An 8,121-nucleotide genomic window follows, 5' to 3' on the forward strand; every position below is an offset into this window, starting at 1 on the left:
TCAACAATAATATACATTCCTAAAATTCACAGATGACATTCACACAATAAACAGATGTTACATCAGCACATGTCCATGAACTAACTGATCGTGCTCTACAGAGCACAGCACACTGTCATGAGTCCACACTGACTGGAAAGTCTCCAGGTCCTGATTTGCTCTGTAGAAGCTGAAGTCCAAAGACACCCTGGATTTTAACATTTTTACAAACAACAGCTTCACATCAACAACATCGTCTGGCTCCTCCACCTTCCTCCTCCTACTCACGTACACGGCCATCTTAGCCTGACCAAGAACAAAGTTTATCAGCTGGCATTTGTGTTTGTGTTGTCGAGTGTATTTAAAACCACAAATAAAAACCTGCTTAGTAAAAAACTCTTTAAAACCACTAAAAACCTTCTCCAGAAGATCAAACAGAGGTTTCAGCCGACTGCACTGTAAAAAACAGTGAAACACCGTCTCCCTGTGCACACAGAAAGGACACTGATCAACAACATTCACATTAAGAACAGAGATAAAAGAGTTCACAGCAATGATTCCATGCAGGATTCTCCACTGGAGGTCTGCATGTCTCTTACACAAGGGGGGTTTGTATAAAGACTCCCAGGAGGGTCTAAACTCAGGAGCTAGCCCCAAATAAGTCCTCCAGGGGGTGTCACTGCGTGCGTTCAGTGTCTTTTTATTCACAGTCTTAACAATCAGTTTGTAAAGAGTCTTTCCTGCAGCGTTGGCCAGTAGAGGACCAGAACAGTCCTTCAGGTCTGCAGACAGAGTGAACTCAGGAAACGGGTCAGTTTGGTCGGGCAGCAGAGAACCGTCCCCATAGTCCGACATCAGAGACATCTCTTGTCCTGTCAGCTGATGTCTCCAGTGCTTCAGCAACCGATCAACGACTCTGGTCGACCTCACCCCCAGACGAGCAGCCAGACCAGCAGGACAGTCCAGCTGAGGTCCCGTCAGCTCCACCACCTGCTCCAGAGTGGAAATCCTGGCACTGCAGAACTTTCCGGACAGGCTCGGTCCAGCCCAGTCAGGAAGATGAAAACGACCTCCAAACAGTACAGGCTCTTTAAGCAGCCAGTACAAAGAGTGGGAGTGTCCCTGTCTCTGCCTGTTCACCAGACTCCACACGTTAAAAACACTTTGATAAAATCCAGTGACAGAGGAAATGTTCACTTGCTGTAAATCCATTAAAAACAGAGACGAGCTCAGCCCCAGTTCTCCAAACCGCTGTAGAAGACAGCAGGCCAGCGGTCTCCAGACCAGGTCTGCAGGCCCAGTGAGTAGTCTCTGGAGGAACTGCAGGCGGAGAGTAGCCCCCCTGCTGGCCAGGTGAACTAGTCCATGTCCTCCTTCTTCTTTAGGGAGGAAGAGCACACTCTGAGGAATCCAGTGTAACCTGTCCCAAAAGAAATCAACTAACACTCTCTGAATGTTACACAGGAGAGAGGACGGAGGGTCGATACAGGTCAGTCTGTGCCACAGGGCAGAGGAAACAAGATTATTGGCCACAAGTACACGACCTTTAAAAGACATCTTTGGCAACAGCCACCTCCATTTATCAAGACGTCCTTTTACTTTTTCTAAAACACCCTCCCAGTTTTTACTGACAAAAGTTTCATTCCCCAAAAACACTCCCAAATATTTAAAACCTCCTGACTTCCAAAAGAGGCCTCCAGGCAGACTGAGCCGACCCCTCAGCTTCTCTCCCACCATCACTGCTTCACTTTTCAGCCAGTTCACTTTGGCAGAAGATATCGACCCAAACAAAATCACAGTTTCTTTTAAAACATCCATATCTCTCTGCTGGTTGACAAAAACAATGACGTCATCAGCATACGCTGACAATTTAAAACTGACTTCAGAGGCAGGAAAACGAACACCAGAGAGACCTGACCTCAGTCTGTGAAGCAGGGGTTCGATGGCTAAGGAATATAACATTCCAGATAATGAGCAGCCCTGCCTCACCCCCCTCTGTACACTAAAAGGAGCACTCAGGCCTCCGTTGATCTTTAGCACACTCGCAATGTCCCGGTACAAAACCTGGATCTTAGCTAAGAAACATGGGTTGAACCCAAAGGCGGTTAGAGTCCGCCATAGATACTGGTGTTCAACCCGATCAAAAGCCTTTTCCTGGTCTAGTGAAATCAGACCAGTGTCTACAGCCAATGAACCAGAGACTTCCAAAACATGCAGAATAAGAGTGATGTTATCACTGATGAGTCTGCCGGGCACACAGTAGGTCTGGTCTGTGTGGATGATCGACCCCATCACCTGCCTTAGTCTGGATGCCAGGACCTTAGACAGGATTTTGTAGTCTGTGCAAAGTAATGACACTGGTCTCCAGTTCTTTAGATCCTGAAGGTCGCCTTTCTTTGGCAGCAGAGTGATGACTGCTCTCCTGCAGCTCAGAGGCAGACGACCCCTCTCCAAACTGTCTCTTAAAACCTCCAGGAGATCCTCTCCCAGCACACTCCAAAATACTTTATAAAAGTCAACAGGAAGGCCATCAATACCTGGAGCTTTTCCATTCTGCAGACTCATGACAGCAGAGTAGAGTTCAGACAGAGACAGCTGGGCCTCAAGCTCTGTGTTGTTTTCAGCGCTGACTTGAGGAAGACCAGTGTAGAAAGACTCACCCACCTCTGGACGATCAACGAACTCACTCGTGTACAGATCCTTATAAAAACCAGCTGCATGTTTTCTGATCCCAGCAGAATCTGAGATCGATTGTCCACTGTTTGATCGTACAGAGTGAAAGATCTTCTTCTGTCCACTTTTCTTCTCCAGACCAAAAAAGAACTGAGACGGAGCATCCATCTGGGTGACATCCAGGAACCGAGACCTGACCAGAGCCCCCTGTGCTTTAACGCCCAGCAGGTTGGTTAAAGCCAACTTTTTAGATTTTAGGGAAGCTAAATGTCCCTGATTTCCTGTGGCATCAACTAAACCCTGTAGTTCTACCACTTCAATCTCTAGATCTCTCAAAGATCTGCTAATGTCCCTGGTGACATTACGAGTGTACTGCTGACACAACTGTTTAATCTGACTTTTTCCAAAGTCCCACCACTGCTGAATGGTTTTAAAATCAGACTTAAGCTGTCTGTGAGTGACCCAAAAGTACTCCAGTGCAGACTTAAAAGCTTTATCGTGCAGCAGTGTGGTGTTAAAATGCCAATACGCACTTTGAAGTCTGACATTCTTAATAAAAACAGAACAATAAACGAGACAGTGATCAGTGAAGCCTACAGGGACAATAAGACACTCTTTAAAAACATTCATGTTGTGTTTAAAACAATAAAAGAGATAAAACATTGTCTTTAGAGTGACTCCATGTGTACTGTCTGTGTGTGTGGTGTAAACTCCTCCACACATCCAGCAGCTCGTGTGTTTCTAAAAACTGTCTGAGTCTGTGTGAGGAGGAATGAATAAATACTCCCCTGTGTTGCACTTTTTAACAGTGTCACACTAAACACTCAACACACCCAACCTGTCCACAGCGTGACATGGGACGTACACATTAATCAGAGTCATCTTTACATTTTCATACTGCACTCTAATTTTCAATAAACAGCCTTCAATGACCTCCTCTACTTCACACGAAGCAGGCAGAAAGCCTCTAGAAAACATAAAACCAACTCCTCCACTACAGGTGGACTTATGGCTGAGGATCACCTCCCCAGGCCACTCCTTCCTCCACTGACACTCGTTCTTAGAGTCACTGTGTGACTCCTGAAACATTAAAATATCTAACTTTTTGAAATCCATCAGTTGAAATAGTGCAGCTCTTTTTGCATCATCTCTCGCTCCATTTAAATTTAAGGTGCTGATTTTAAATTCACACATTGAGAGATAGGAGTTTAAAAAAGAAACAAGATAAAAACACAACAAGAGGAAAGAGATGAGACACAGTCTAAACATCATCATCGTTGATTGGAAAGAAATCCTCTAAATTGAGCAGCCTGAGGCCCTTGGTGTCCTGTAGAAACTTCTTAATGTGAGCTGAGGTGTAAGTGACTGGACCTTCTTCTTGTGTGGACATGAGCTCACTGTCACTCTCTGCTCTTCCTGCTCCTGTCTTTCTGTCCTTCTTCACTGCTTTAGTACTGACAGCTCTTCTACATCAGACACTTTACTTTTCTGAGGCCCAGCAGCAGCTCTGTCTGAAAGAACTCCGCTTGGACCCGCTACAGCGGCCTCAGCTCCGCCAAGCACCGCGACAGCTCCGCCGAGCTCCGCGGCGGCAGCCGCAGCCGGCCCGGGGGTCACAGCCACCGCCGTGACCTCAGCAGCCGGTGCTGCCTGAGTATTTCCCCGCACATGAACATTTTTTTCCGGGCATGAGCGGATTAAATGTCCCTCTGCACCACACCCAAAGCACTTCATGGTCGCTGATGTCGCTGATGTTACAGAGAGAGAGAGAGAGAGAGAGAGAGAGAGAGAGAGAGAGAGAGAGAGAGAGAGAGAGAGAGAGAGAGATAGAAAAAGAGAAAGAGAGAGAGAGAGAGCGATAGAAAAAGAGAAAGAGAGAGAGAGAGAGAGAGATAGAAAAAGAGAAAGAGAGAGAGAGAAAGAGAGAGAGAGAGAAAGGGAGAGAGAGAGAGAGAGACGGAGAGAGACAGAGAGAGAGAGAGAGAGACAGAGAGAGAGACAGAGAGAGACAGAGAGAGAGAGACAGAGAGAGAGAGACAGAGAGCGAGAGTGAGAGACAGAGAGACAGAGAAAGGGAGAGAGAGAGACACACAGAGACACAGAGAGAGAGAGAGAGAGAGAGAGAGAAAGAGAGAGAGAGAGAGACAGAGAGAGCGAGAAAGAGAGAGAGACACAGAGAGAGAGAGAGAGAGAGAAAGAGAGAGAGAGAGAGCGATAGAAAAAGAGAAAGAGAGAGAGAGAGAGAGAGATAGAAAAAGAGAAAGAGAGAGAGAGAAAGAGAGACAGAGAGAGGTTTGAGGTTTTCAAAATACCTTTTATTTTACCACTACCAGGAGAAAATTATAACACTGTCACATCATCACTCAGATCAAGAGAAGGAAATAAATAAATAAATAAAAAATAAAACATAAAACAAAACAAGTGCAACAAAAATCACAACATCAACAAAAACAACATTTACTGCATCAAAAATGAATAATCAGCTCTCCATCCCCACCCACAGAGCACAAAGCTTCTTCCACAGCCCATACACTATTAAAGTCTTGCACATTGTCCATCATTTGATAATAGGCAAATTCTACCTTTAGTCTGGCCTTCAAAAGTCCCTCCAGAACCAGCACCGGTTCCACACAGCCAGTACCCTGAGCTCGGTTCTTGCGTGTAAGCCAAATGGCCAACTTAGCCGAGCCAGATAAAAAGTTCATCAGTGTATGTACAGTCTTTTTCTTTGCAGAATACTTTGGCCCAAAAACAAACACTGCATAAGAGAAATCCTCCCCGAGAGCTTCAAACAAGCTTTTCATAAGGACAAACAAGAGTGAGAGCCTGGGACACTCAACAAACAGATGAGACAAAGTTTCAGTTAGTGAACAAAACAAACACTCCTCTCCCACCCCTGGATCAATGTGCGCTCTGTATCTGTTCGTGGCTATAACCCCATGCACAACTCTCCACTGGAGATCTGCTGTTCTCTTCTCAACAGGCAGCTTGTACAGGGACCGCCAGCTGCCTTTCGGGGAAACCTCCGGGCCAAAAAACTCAATCCACCTCGACTCTTTCACTCCCGACAGACCACGAAGATGTAGGACCTTAACACAGGACTGATAGAGTGCCTTTTTCCCTGCATCCTGGAACTTTCCCAGAACAGGAGTACTAAAGGACAGCAGCCCACCTCCTCTTTCCTGCCACTCCCCGACATCTGGGGTAACAGACAAAGATGGGAAGCTGTATTCGCCCTCTTCACTCCACTGCTCACACAGATTCTCAATGTTTAGAAATGTCACAAGTTTTACTGGAAGTGCAGCAAAGACTTCCTCCACCACTCTTTCAACCACCCGGCTGGAGGTGATATTGGTCCTTTCTTTGAGGGCGTCCAGGGTCAGTCTTACCAGGTGACCCAGTTTTGTGCAGCCTGCCTCTCTGAAACTGGCCCGGAGACTGGCTGACTGCAAAGTTGGAGTCCTTATAAAATCATTAAAAAATAACGGTTCCTCAAAGATCCACATTCCCAGACTCTCAGTTTTTTCCCTTTTGAATGTGTACATTTTCCATGCCTGCATTACAGACATATAAAAGGATGTTAATCCAGTGAGATCCACCTCCTCAAGCTTTAACAGAAAGAGCTGCTTAGTGTACCCCAGCCGTCCAGCTCTCCTCAGCAGCAGTCGAGCGATGTCCATCCAGCTGGGACCACAAGTGAAAAGGAGTCTCTGTGCAGTCTGGAGTCTGAATGAGGCAATTTTTGACTGAATGTCTATAAGTCCATGTCCCCCTTCAGCCACCGGCAGGTAGAGGACTGCCGCCTGGACCCAGTGTTTGCCTGACCAGAAGAAGTCCAGGATGGCCCTTTGAATGTCCTCCACCAGCCCTCTTGGAGGTGTCAAAGCCACAAGTCTGTGCCAGAGAGTCGAGGCAACCAAGTTATTGACCACCAGAACTCTTCCCCTATACGACAACTGGGGTAGCAACCATTTCCATTTAGACAACCGAGCGCACACTTTCTCCCTAACTCCCTCCCAGTTTTTACTTTTAAAGCCCTCGGTACCCAAATAAACCCCCAACACCTTCAACCCCTCCCTCCCCCACTCAAGTCCACCCGGCAGACTGGGCACTGCCTGGTCCCTCCACTCTCCCACCAATAAGGCACCACTTTTTTCCCAGTTCACCCGTGCAGCTGTTGCCCTTTCATACAGGGACAGGGTGTCCCGCAGACACCGAACGTCCCCCTGATTGGAGATGAAGATGTTTACATCATCAGCATAGGCAGAAATTGTAGGGGGACATTCAATGCTACAGGCCGCGGGCAAAGAAAGCCCGCTGAGCCGGTCCCTCAACCTGCACAGCAAGGGCTCAATAGCCAAGCTGTACAGCTGGCCGGAGATGGGACAACCTTGTCTGATCCCTCGCCGTACAGGGATTGGCTGACTCAACCCCGCCCCCATCTTCACCAAACACTGTGCATCCTGATACAACAAACCAACTAATGACACAAAACCATCCCCAAAACCAAAAGACCTCAGTGCAGAAAACAAATACGAGTGATCCACCCTGTCAAACGCCTTCTCTTGATCCAGAGACACAATGCCAACATTTAGATTATAGATTTTACACACATCAATGACATCTCTGATAAGAAAAACATTATCCATGATTGTCCGGTCTGGAACACAGTAACTCTGGTCTTTATGGACCACACTTCCCAGAACGTCCTTTAGTCTGTTCGATAAAGCTCTGGAGAGGATCTTGTAGTCCGCACAAAGCAAAGCAACCGGCCTCCAGTTTTTTAACAATGCCAGGTCACCTTTCTTGGGGAGCAAGGAAAGAACTGCTCTCTTACAAGAACCAGGAAGAGACCCGGTCCTGCAACACTCCATTAAAACACTATGCAGGTCAGACCCAAGAATATTCCAGAACCTCTTAAAAAAGTCTGTGGACAACCCATCTATTCCAGGTGCTCTTCCTGTTGCCATCTGAGTGACAGCAGCAGTGAGCTCCTCCAGAGACAGCTCCCCTTCCAGAAGAGACCTCTCCTCCACACTGAGCTGAGGGAGACCCTCCAGGAGCTCCCTGCGACACTCCTGGCTGCAACTCTCTGCTCCAAACAGATCCTCATAGAACTGCATGGCGTGACTGCTCATTTCCTTTGGATCAGCTGTTATTCGACCTCCTGGCAGTTTCAGACAAGTCAGCAGCTTTTTTTGAGCCACAGATCTCTCAAGATTGAAAAAGAAAGACGTTGGGGCATCCATGTCTTTGAGTTGAAGGAAACGACTCCGCACAAGAGCTCCCTTCACCCTCTCCTGCAGGAAAGAGCTCAACTCCATACGTTTCTCCTTCAGCAGGGTACCAGCGGTGGGATCCACACTCCCATTTAACCCCTCCTCAAGGTTCTTAATGTTGTCCTCAAGATTTTTAATGACTGTTTTTAATCTAGCAGAAGAGTGTGACGTGTACTGCTGACAAAAAACA

Source organism: Labrus bergylta, chromosome 4 (assembly GCF_963930695.1).
Source record: "Labrus bergylta chromosome 4, fLabBer1.1, whole genome shotgun sequence".
Taxonomy (NCBI): Eukaryota; Metazoa; Chordata; class Actinopteri; order Labriformes; family Labridae; genus Labrus; species Labrus bergylta.